Source organism: Podarcis gaigeae (genome assembly GCF_964106915.1).
Source record: "Podarcis gaigeae genome assembly, chromosome: 1".
NCBI classification, from domain to species: Eukaryota; Metazoa; Chordata; class Lepidosauria; order Squamata; family Lacertidae; genus Podarcis; species Podarcis gaigeae.
In genome coordinates this window covers 119,178,570-119,189,810 of record NC_139678.1, presented here as the reverse complement: position 1 = coordinate 119,189,810, position 11,241 = coordinate 119,178,570, and positions in this window count along the sequence as shown.

The window sequence follows — 11,241 nt, the reverse complement described above, 5'->3', positions numbered from 1 at the left end:
GAGAACAGTATCCAACCATCTCGTCCTCTGTCGTCCCCTTCTCCTTGTGCCCTCCATCTTTCCCAACATCAGGGTCTTTTCCAGGGAGGCTTCTCTTCTCATGAGGTGGCCAAAGTATTGGAGCCTCAGCTTCAGGATCTGTCCTTCCAGTGAGCACTCAGGGTTGATTTCCTTAAGAATGGATACATTTGATCTTCTTGCAGTCCATGGGACTCTCAGAAGTCTCCTCCAGCAGCATAATTCAAAAGCATCAATTCTTCAGCGATCAGCCTTCTTTATGGTCCAGCTCTCACTTCCATACATCACTACTGGGAAAACCATAGGTAAAGGTAAAGGTACCCCTGCCCGTACGGGCCAGTCTTGACAGACTCTGGGGTTGTGCGCCCATCTCACTTAAGAGGCCAGGGGCCAGCGCTGTCCGGAGACACTTCCGGGTCACGTGGCCAGCGTGACATCGCTTCTTTGGCGAGCCAGAGCCGCACACGGAAACGCCGTTTACCTTCCCGCTGGTAAGCGGTCCCTATTTATCTACTTGCACCCGGAGGTGCTTTCGAACTGCTAGGTTGGCAGGCGCTGGGACTGAGCAGCGGGAGCGCACCCCGCCGCAGGGATTCGAACCGCCGACCTTTCGAACGGCAAGTCCTAGGTGCTGAGGCTTTAACCCACAGCGCCACCTGCGTCCTGCGTTGGCAAGGTGATGTCTCTGCTTTTTAAGATGCTGTCTAGGTTTGTCATTGCTTTTCTCTCACTTCCAAATTCTCTTGGCCATGCTGAGAGCAGGTTTCCATGAAGGTCCTGGGAGCTGAAGAGATTATTTGCTTTGCTGTAGAACACCAATAAAATGAGATAAAAAATTAGCAGCAAAGGGCGGTGCCTGGAAAATGGAGGCAATAGGTCTAGGCAGAGCAATGACATTAGGGGAAGGCAGTAAACAGACACTATGATTCCCTCATGGAGGTGAGAATAGGAAGTTCAAACATGATAATTAAAAGCTAAAGAGAAAGCGGTGGAATAATTGGAAGCAATTATTTTTCAGCAAAGCGCCATTTGGGCCCTCTGAAAGAACAGATAATCAGGCAGATAATTCCACTGTACTAAGCAGCTATTAAGTGGAGCAAAACCAATACTCTTTTTTTCTTGCTTTATCAGTACATTATGTCAGAAAAAAGGCCTTAAAGCATCTCTCTCTCTCCCCCCTGAGAAAATGGGGTGGGGTAAGGAAAATGAATACTGACTGAAGACTGTAAAGGGTCTGATTTTTCAAAGGAACAAAAGACATGTAGTTCTGTGGTAAGATTCACCAACATTCACATCCCACCCCCCTCGGTTAAAGGTCATCGGTTTGGTTTTCAATTATAAAGTTCAAGTGAGGCAACTGTAAAAGTTGTAAAGTTATAAAGACCAAGTATTTCGATAAAGGGCATCATCAGTAGTACCTAAAATGCGTCTGAAGGATTCTGTGAAGGAGATTTTAAAATGTGAGCTTCTCCTACCATGTAATGGGAGCTCTGCCATGCCTTTTTAATCAAACAAATGATTAAACCTGGCTTTCTGTGGACTATTTCAACCCCCAAATCTAATCAAATGCTGTTTATGGAGTAATATTCGCCTAAGTGAAACTTCAATGTCAAAAGCACGTAACGTTGAGGTATATGGGATTTTGATTTATATACCCTTGGCACATGGGACGGTGTCAATTTGAAAAAAATAAAAGCCTTTTGAATTTAAATTAAAAAGAATTGTTCAAGAGCGGGCCAGGGGCAATGTGGGAAGTAGAAAAGCATTATTCGCAAGCTACTTGAGGTGGCACAATGCTTTCTGCAGCCCAAATATCACATTACAGCAGGTAATGGCCTCTGGCCGAAAGATGCCTTACTGTGTCACATTCTCTGGGTTTTCCCTTGTCCCAGGGTACTAAGCATGCCAGTGCAAGTAGCTAAATAGGTACCATTGTAGCGGGAAGGTAAACGGCGTTTCCATGCACTCTGGTTTCTGTCAGAGTTGCACCAGGAGCGGTTCAGTCCTGCTGGCCACATGACCCGGGTAGCTGCCTGTGGACAAACGCCGGCTCCCTTGGCCTGAAAGCAAGATGAGCGCCGCAACCCCATAGTCGTCTTAGACTGGACTTAACCATCCAGGGGTCCTTTACCACCAACAGCTGCCAATGGCATGGAGTAGAGTAAGATGAATCACATGATGTGTCTCTTAAGTATAATGGTTTAATTGATTCTGAAATGAGAATGCCTAAATGTATATTGCAGAAGGTTTAACATGGGGCTCTTCAAAGGGGCTATATTAAAGCCAAGGAGAGCATGTTGAGCTTCTGGTTGCGTAAGTTAATGACTAACTAGCTGATTGCTGTTTCTCTGTAGGTAGCGTGTGAGGGTTGTAACCTTAGATCATATAAGAGGTATTGGGTTTCAAAATCTCCATTTTGAAAGTGAGTTGCCTATGAATCATTAGCTCCCTTTCTGAATGGTAAAGTTAAAGGTAAAGCACTCCTGGATGGTTAAGTCCATTTGAAATCGACTATGGCACTCACTTCTGCTTTCAGGCTGAGGGAGTTGTCATTTGTCTGCAGACAGGTTTTCCAGGACATGTGGCCAGCATGACTATATGGCTTCCGGAGCAATGGAACACCGTGACAGAAGCCAGAGTGCATGGAAACACTGTACCTATTTATCTATTTGCACTAGTAGGCTTTCAAACTGCTAGGTTGGCAGAAACTGGGACAGAGCAATGGACGCTCACCCCATCGCGCGGATTCGAACCACTGACCTTCTGATCAGCAAGCCCAAGAGGCTCGGTGGATTAGACCACAGCACCACCCACATCCCTCAAACTCATTGGAGTGAAGGTGTAAAATGAAGCTCTCCTGAAGCAAGAGTGAATAGCCTGCAGGCTGTGGAGAGAGAGAGAGAGAGGGACCTTTGCTTCTAGGTCTGTCTGGGTTATTTCACATTTCATAGGCAAGATGCTGAGCCGGTTGTAGATAACACAATATATTGTACAAATATTTGGATGTATTCTGTTTTGTTCTGAAGCTTTTTGCCGGTAAAAAGTTTGAACAATATTTTTTATGGGTCTGGACAATGTTTTATTCCAAAAGAAGTTAGCTCTTATGTTTCCAGTTGCTTCAAACTGCACTATATTGTTATCTGCAACAGTGACAATGTTACTTAAATGGAACTAAACCTTAACAGCAGTGGTAGCAGGGAACCTTTGACCCTGCAGATGTTTCTGGACCCAGACCACAACTCCTGTCTCCCCTGACCATTGGTCAACCATATCTGGAGGGCTGCATAAGTTCGCCACTCCTGTCTGGAAGAGAGAAAGGGGAGGATGAGATACAGGAGGTCATTTTTGATAGTAATCCACTATAACATGTGTTTTGGCTCAAAGTCACTGTAATTGTTCGAGGGTGTGTGTGTATTTTAATTGCCCCTTTGGGATAGTTGGTAATTGCTGTCTGAACCACTTAGGGTGACTTCTCTCCCTTTTATACAAAGGATGTTAGTCAAGCTGAATCTTGCCTCCAACCTACTTAAGAAAAGAAAACCCCGTGGAACAGCTAAAATGTATAATTTCAGACTTCATGTGTTTGGACACCTTTCATCATAAGGCAGGTGCAGAACAGCGACTGAGACTAATTGTCTTGTAGTTATAATGCTAAAAAATGAGCATGGTTGGAATGGCAGATTATTAATCCAGTTGGCTTCAAAACTCACCGCTACAGATAAAGATTAAATTAATAATTTGGCCCGTTAGTGTCCTCTATTCTTTGTGACAGTTCAGTGAATGCTTTCCCCAAAGCTTCCCATATATGTTTAAATTCAAGTGCTTGATTATCCTCTTCCAAAGCAACTACTCTATTCCAAACTTTAAAAGTGGAAAGTGTAATGTTGGTCAACAAAAGAGGTTTAAAGACTGTCTCAAGGCAATTTTTTAAAAAATGTAGTATAAACACCAACAATTGGGAAACACTTGCCTGCGAGATCTCCAATTGGAGAAAAGCCTTCACCAAAGGTGTCATGGGCTTTGAAGACACTCGAAGTCAGGACACAAGGGAGAAACGTGCTAGGAGGAAGGGACGCTTGGCAAACCCTCACCGTGATCAATTCCTGCCCAGAAACCAATGTCCCCACTGTGGAAGGATGTGTGGATCCAGAATTGGCCTCCACAGTAACTTATGGACTCATTGTTAAAAACCATGTTTATGGAAGACAATCTTACTCGGCTACAAATGATCAGAAGAAGAAGCAGCAACTTTTGCACCCAGAGCCAATGGTGAGGGCTCAGAGGCAGAGCAAGGTAGGTGTGGGCTGCCCCGGGTGTCATCCCTGGGTGGATTGCCGCCATGGCATAGGGCACCCCCCGGGCAGATTGACGCTGTGTCGATCACGCACCCCGAGGTGGATAGCCCCATCCCCTTGAGTGGATCACGGCATGTGGCTGCTCCGGGTGCCCGAGCGGCTAGCTCTGCCACTGTGAGGGCTGTTTTCTTTTCTATAAATAATTTAAGAAAAGTTTTCTGATTGCTTTTAACTTCTTGAAGCAGGGGCCTGGCAGAGCAGAAGGAGACATGTGTTTAAAATGTACAGTATAAGGAACTACAGTGGTACCTTGGGTTAAGAACTTAATTCATTCTGGATGTCCATTCTTAACCTGAAACTGTTCTTAACCTGAGGTACCACTTTTGCTAATGGGGCCTCCCGCTGCCACCGTGCCGCCGCCACACAATTTCTGTTCTCATCCTGAAGCAAAGTTCTTAACCCAAGGAATTATTTCTGGGTTAGCGGAGTCTGTAACCTGAAGCGTCTGTAACCCGAGGTACCACTGTACAGATAAATCCAGAGGTATACCTAGGGGTTGGCAAAACTGGTCCCTTCTGGGGTGCAGGCCTGGTGAGGGGCACAAAAATCATCTATCAGACGATGGAGTGTATGATGTAAATGTGCGTCAATGTGATACTGCTATCATTGCAAAATCAAACACAGGAGAAGCTTCCTGTCTTTCTCTCACAGTGGCACAAAGGTGGTGTGTAAGTGATTTTTTGGGGGGTGTTCTAGATAAGCAGCTGGATAAAGTGCTTTCTTAACAGCACGTAAAGTAAAGGTAAAGGGACCCCTGACAATTAGGTCCAGTTGTGACCAACTCTGGGGTTGCGACGCTCATCTCGCTTTATTGGCCAAGGGAGCCAGCGTACAGCTTCCAGGTCATGTGGCCAGCATGACTAAGCCACTTCTGGCGAACCAGAGCAGCGCACAGAAACGCTATTTACCTTCCCGCCTGAGCAGTCCCTATTTATCTACTTGCACTTTTATGTGCTTTTGAACTGCTAGGTTGGCAGGAGCTGGGACCGAACAACAGGAGCTCACCCCGTTGTGGGGATTCGAACTGCCAACCTTCTGATCGGCAAATCCTAGGCTCTGTGGTTTAACCCACAGCACCACCCGCACCCAAACAGCACATACTTCTCAGCATATAATTAACCTGTGTTACAAAAGTGTGACCACAAGTATAAAAGACCTCTCAAATGGTCTTTTAAAGAGTGAGCACATTGGTCCTTTCATCGCATCAACCTCTTGTGTTCTGCCTCTCTAACATATATGTATATTTGGAAAAAGAATATATGAAAGTGCTTAAGAGTTGGTTTATGGATAGATGATTGGGAATTAAAAAATGTTTAGAATTTATTTATTTTAATCAAGTCCCCCATTTTTTTTAAATGAAGGTCTTCTCTTGGCAATGTGGATTGTAAAATAGACTAAATTAAAACATCCACTACAACAGCTTTAATAGACAAAGCCATAAATCAATAAGACAAACCCTGCAATAGTACAATGATAAAATTGAACCATAAAATCCTAAATAGGCAGACACAAATCAAAAACCCAGCAACTGGTCCAACAAAACTCAGCCAAACTACAGATGCTTTAAAAGGCCCGGCCAAATGGCCATTATTCTGCAGAGACCAGCATCAGTGATGTTAAAGGATATTAGATCAAAAAGTCCCTTTGCCCAGCTCCAAAAATGCACTGAAGTTGCTGCTTCCAACAAATTAAAACACCAAATATTAAAAACTTCCCAATTCCGGGCTGGCTTCAGATGTCTTCTAAAAGTCAGATAGTTATTTATTTCCTTGACATCTGGTGGGAGGGCGTTCCACAGGGCGGGCACCACTACCAAGAAGGCCCTCTGCCTGCTTCCCTGTAACCTCACTTCTCGCAGGGAGGGAACCACCAGAAGGCCCTCGGCGCTGGACCTCAGTGTCCGGGCTGAATGATGGGGGTGGAGACGCTCCTTCAGGTATACTGCACCAAGGCTGTTTAGGGCTTTAAAGGTCTATAAAGCAGTTTTGTGCCAGACTGGGTGTGTGGACTGTGTGGAGATGTCCCTCCATCTTATCCCACCAGCCTTTGTAGGGTAATACCCCCCCCCCGGTTCTGCTAGCACGTCACTCTGCTGGGGTGGGGCTCCCCCTTTCATTTGTTGTTCAAGAGGAGGAGCTGAGCTGGCTCAAGAGCCATTGGATTCTAAGCTGGTCCCACTGCTTCCGTGAGATTGCATTAAGGCCACATTTGCAACATACATTTAAAGCAGGTTTATACTATTTTAGCAGACACAGCCTCCCTCAAAGAATTCTGGGAACAGGAGTTTGGTAAGGATGCTAAGAGTTATTAGGAAATGCTTATCATACCCTCCAACATTTTCCCGATTGAAATAGGGACCCCCTATATAATAACAACCATAATTTTATTATTTATACCCCACCCATCTGACTGGCTTGCTTCCTGCATATATAAAACCATTAAAAAAACATTGGACATAAAAAAAAAATAAAAGGCTATACAGGGCTGCCTTCAGGTTGTATGGTTACTTATCTCCTTGGCTCGGGGGTCACATAACATAGGGCTGCCATACAACCTGATTTTCTGAAAATGGCGTCCTGGATTATTTTTTGGAAATTAGGCAAATGACCTAGAAAACCGGCATCGGGTGTTAAATAGTGTCAAAAATGCTCAGAAAAGCTCCATACCTTGAAAATTCTTGTAGCTTTTACCAGAAAGAGCTCAACAACTTTGGGGTTTGTCTTAAAAAAAGCTCAACAGCCTTTGGGTTTTCCTTTAGAAACCTCAACAATATTGAGGTCTTTCTGTCCTAGTTTTTACTTTTTGAAATATGGCAACCCTAGCCTAACTTCCATACCCTCCAACATTTCTCTGATGAAAATAGGGATGTCCTAAGGAAAGGCGAGACATTCTGGGATCAAATCAGAAACTGGGATGGCTTCTGTAAATCCGGGACTGTCCCTGGAAAACAAGGACACTTGGAGAGTCTGCCGTATTCCCCTCTGAGAGTTAACAATTCACTGAGTGGTTTGCTAATCAACCCTTCTTCCCAAGGAACTCTGGAAATGTATGGAGCAATCACTGCGAGGCTGATTCAGTGATTTGATTGCTCACCTTCACATTCTGTCCTGGCTGGCATAAGCAGCAGGGCTACAGATGCACCAATGGTCTCCAAACTCCATTAAGCTCCACTGGGCAGCAACTGGGGTCTGCATTGCATCCTAATTCATTAATGCACCAGACCACTTCATCATCCTGAACCACAATTGTTTATTAGTTAAATGCTACCTAAATGATGGCCAGCTTTGATGCTTCCCAGATTTATGACCATACATTGAACACTTCTCTTCCTTCCAGTAGCTAAATATTGCCTTCCACTTGCTAATATGCAATTTTAGCTTCTTCCTTTCAAATGATTTATCCCGAGCAAGGCTGAAATAAGTTAGAAGTTAACAATAATTTGAATGCAAGTGTTATTAAACTGAGAAATGCCTTGCGCAGTGACTTTCCTCTAGGTTCATTTCCCTGTTTAATAGACTTGAACTCGGCTAAAGTAGCTGTAAAATGCCTACCTTGATGCACATTTTCTCATTGATTCGTCTCATCTTACCGTAATATGCCAGAGACGACGTCTAAATGGATGGGAAACACTGAGGTATTTGTGCCTGCTTAATGCTCATTTTGGAAGAGGAATTAAGCAGACCAGGAGCAATCGGGAGATCCATCAGCGAAGTTTCGGCAGGAGCAAAGCTTGTTATAAACCATCCAGCTGTTGAAAATGGAAAAATAAGAGTATGAAATAAGATTCTGTGCTGCGTTCATGCCTCCAGATCTTCTCCACCATCTTCTCCTATCCCTTTTCCCGCAGAGATAACTTGATCACAGGAATTGATAACTTTGAGCTGATTACTATGAACAATTCCTTCCCCCGTGGTGGTTTCAACTCTCCAGTCTGAAGAGTGGAGTTCTACTGCCAACACTGGGTGAACCTAAGATGAGTAGGAAGGAAGAAGGGCTACATTAATGGGAACTTCCCCATTGCTCTAGTTTATAAGCACTCCCTTCAGTGCAGGAAGGCACACCACACCTTGCTATCTAAATGATGGCCAACTTTGTGTGTGATGAAATGATGGCCCTGTGGTCTAAACCCTTGAGCCTCTTGGGCTTGCCGATCAGAAGGTCGGCGGTTCGAATCCCGGTGGCAGGGTGAGCTCCTGTTGCTCTGTCCCAGCTCCTGCCAACCTAGCAGTTCGAAAGCACACCAGTGCAAGTAGATAAACAGGTACCTCCATGGCGGGAAGGTAAACGATGTTTTCGTGTGCTCTGGTTCCCGTCAATGTGCCCCGTTGCACCAGAAGCAGTTTAGTTCTGCTGGCCACATGACCTGGAAAGCTGTCTGTGGACAAACGCCGGCTCCCTCAGCCTGAAAAGTGAGGTGAGCACTGCAACCCCATAGTCACCTTGACTGGACTTAACCATCCAGGGGTCCTTTATCTTTTACCTTTACCTTTCATTTATTTGACTGCAAATATACCTCTTATGATGGGAGGCAGGAGATTTTTGGAGATAGCAGCAGTGGAACCAAAAAAGAAATCTGGCAGGGAGGAACAAAAGTACATTTCTAGGTAAGTTAGCAGTGAAAGCAAAATAACAGTATGACATTAATGGCCAGAATTTATTTTTTTTTGTGGGGGAAGCAAGTGGGAGGGCAGGCTCCTTGTTTGGGGAGACACTTGCCCCTCTGCCCCCATTTTGCTGCCACCTATGGATCTGTCATTCATATTGTTGCGTCTGCTCTTTCACATTAATAGCCTCACCCTGGATTCAGTTTCTTGGTCATCCTGGAGTGTGATAGAATCTTGAAGCCCACCTCCTGGCATATACAAGTGGGACCTGCTGTGAAATGTAATGTTGCAGCACATTCTTGCCTTGTAACTGGAGTGCTTCTCTTCAGGGTTCTAGCCTGCCAGATGCCTGGAGCAACATCCGTGGTACCATAAGTTGCAAAGGGCTCAAGAAGACCCTTTCACTCTCCCTTCTCTAATCCCACCCCATCCCCATTTTCCATCCCCCCATCCCCAACTTGCACTCCTCTTTATGTGGCTCCACTCACATTTCCCCCCCTTTTTTTTGCATTTAATCTTTATTGATTTTAAATATTGCATCCATCCATCACAAGAATAAAAAAAGAAAAAACACATCAAATACAAAGAAAATGTTACATATAAGATAAAGTTCTTCCATATGCTAAGACTTCCATCTTCCTCGGCATGGGTCCTTTGTTTCCTGGTTAACTGCAAATTGTATGGCATTTAACTTATCACAAATTATCTATAATCTTTGTAGCATATAGTTGTCGGAACCTGCGTTCGACCGAGCGACTCCTCCGGTCGAGCCTTTGTTCTCTCCTCTGACGATAATTAACAACCTGATCCTCTGATAAGGCTCCAAGCACGTTCCCATTCAGCAGAGTTTCAAAGCAGCAGAAGTGATGAGATTTATGAGCTACATCGCTAAGCTTTATTTCTAGCTACGCAGACAGAAAAGAAAACATCCTCCCTCTGTGAAAGACAGAGAGTAACTGAAACAAAGGAACAGGAAACCAGGAAACCAGTAAACATCACATCCATCTCCTCCCTCCCGTGAGACTTCCAACAGTATGGAATCTCTGGAATGTAAACAGAGTCTTGTGACTCCAAGCACTGCACAGTGGCAACACACAGAAACCACCAAACGTCAGTATGGTAGAAGTTAATGAAAGCATGTCAAAGATTTCATGTGGGAACAATGTTCTTTTAAATATAATCTGTATATATCCCATTTTTTGTTGAACTTTTGGTCTGTCTGGTTTCTAATTTTTCCTGTCATCTTTGCCAGTTCCACGTAATCAAATAATTTCGCCTGCCATTCCAATTTAGTTGGTATTTTATCTCCTTTCCACCATTTGGCTATCAGCATTCTTGAGGCAGTGGTTGCATGCATAAATACCCTCCTCAATTCTTTCAGACTGTCTGCAGCCATGATACCTAAAAGGAAGGATTCTGGGTTTTTAAGTGCATGGAAGACATGAATTATTAGACCCTTGTAACCTCAACTAAATGCACAAATCTCTGTATACTTGCAGATCATCCTTTCTGGTCTTTCCCCATTCATTTCTGCTTAGTGTGTAATAGATAGCTCTTTTGGATTTCTGATTTAGATCTTCCTGATGGGTTTGGGGGTTTTTTGGTCATTTATGTGGAAAGAAGCTTTCTCTCCCAGTTCTGTAGGGGAGTTAATTATCACCTGCTATGAATCTATTAAGAAGAGTACAAAAAACCTAGATTCTTAAAGCTGTCAGTTATTCTCTTTTTTAATATCTAGTCTCAGCAATTTCCTTACAATAGTGAAGAGAAAATCTTAGCAGCTGATTATTAATATATCACAAGAGCTTATGTAACGTTAAATTGGCATTGGCAGAGCCTGCATTTTTTACATTCCTTGAATCCTTATGCAGTATTAAATCTTACAGGGCCATAATTCTATTACTCTTGGTTCAAGGGATGTGGGGAACCTGGCACCCTCTATATAGCTTTGGACTACAACTCTGACCAATCACTATGTTGACTGATGGAAATAAGAGTCCAGTAATATATGGGATGTGGGTGGTGCTGTGGGTTAAACCACAGAGTCTAGGACTTGCCGATTAGAAGGTCGGCGGTTCGAATCCCCGTGACGGGGTGAGCTCCCATTGTTTCGAACCTAGCAGTTCGAAAGCACGTCAAAGTGCAAGTAGATAAATAGGTACCGCTCTGGCGGGAAGGTAAACGGTGTTTCTGTGCACTGCTCTGGTTTGCCAGAAGCAGCTTAGTCATGCTGGCCACATGACCTGGAAGCTGTCTGCGGACAA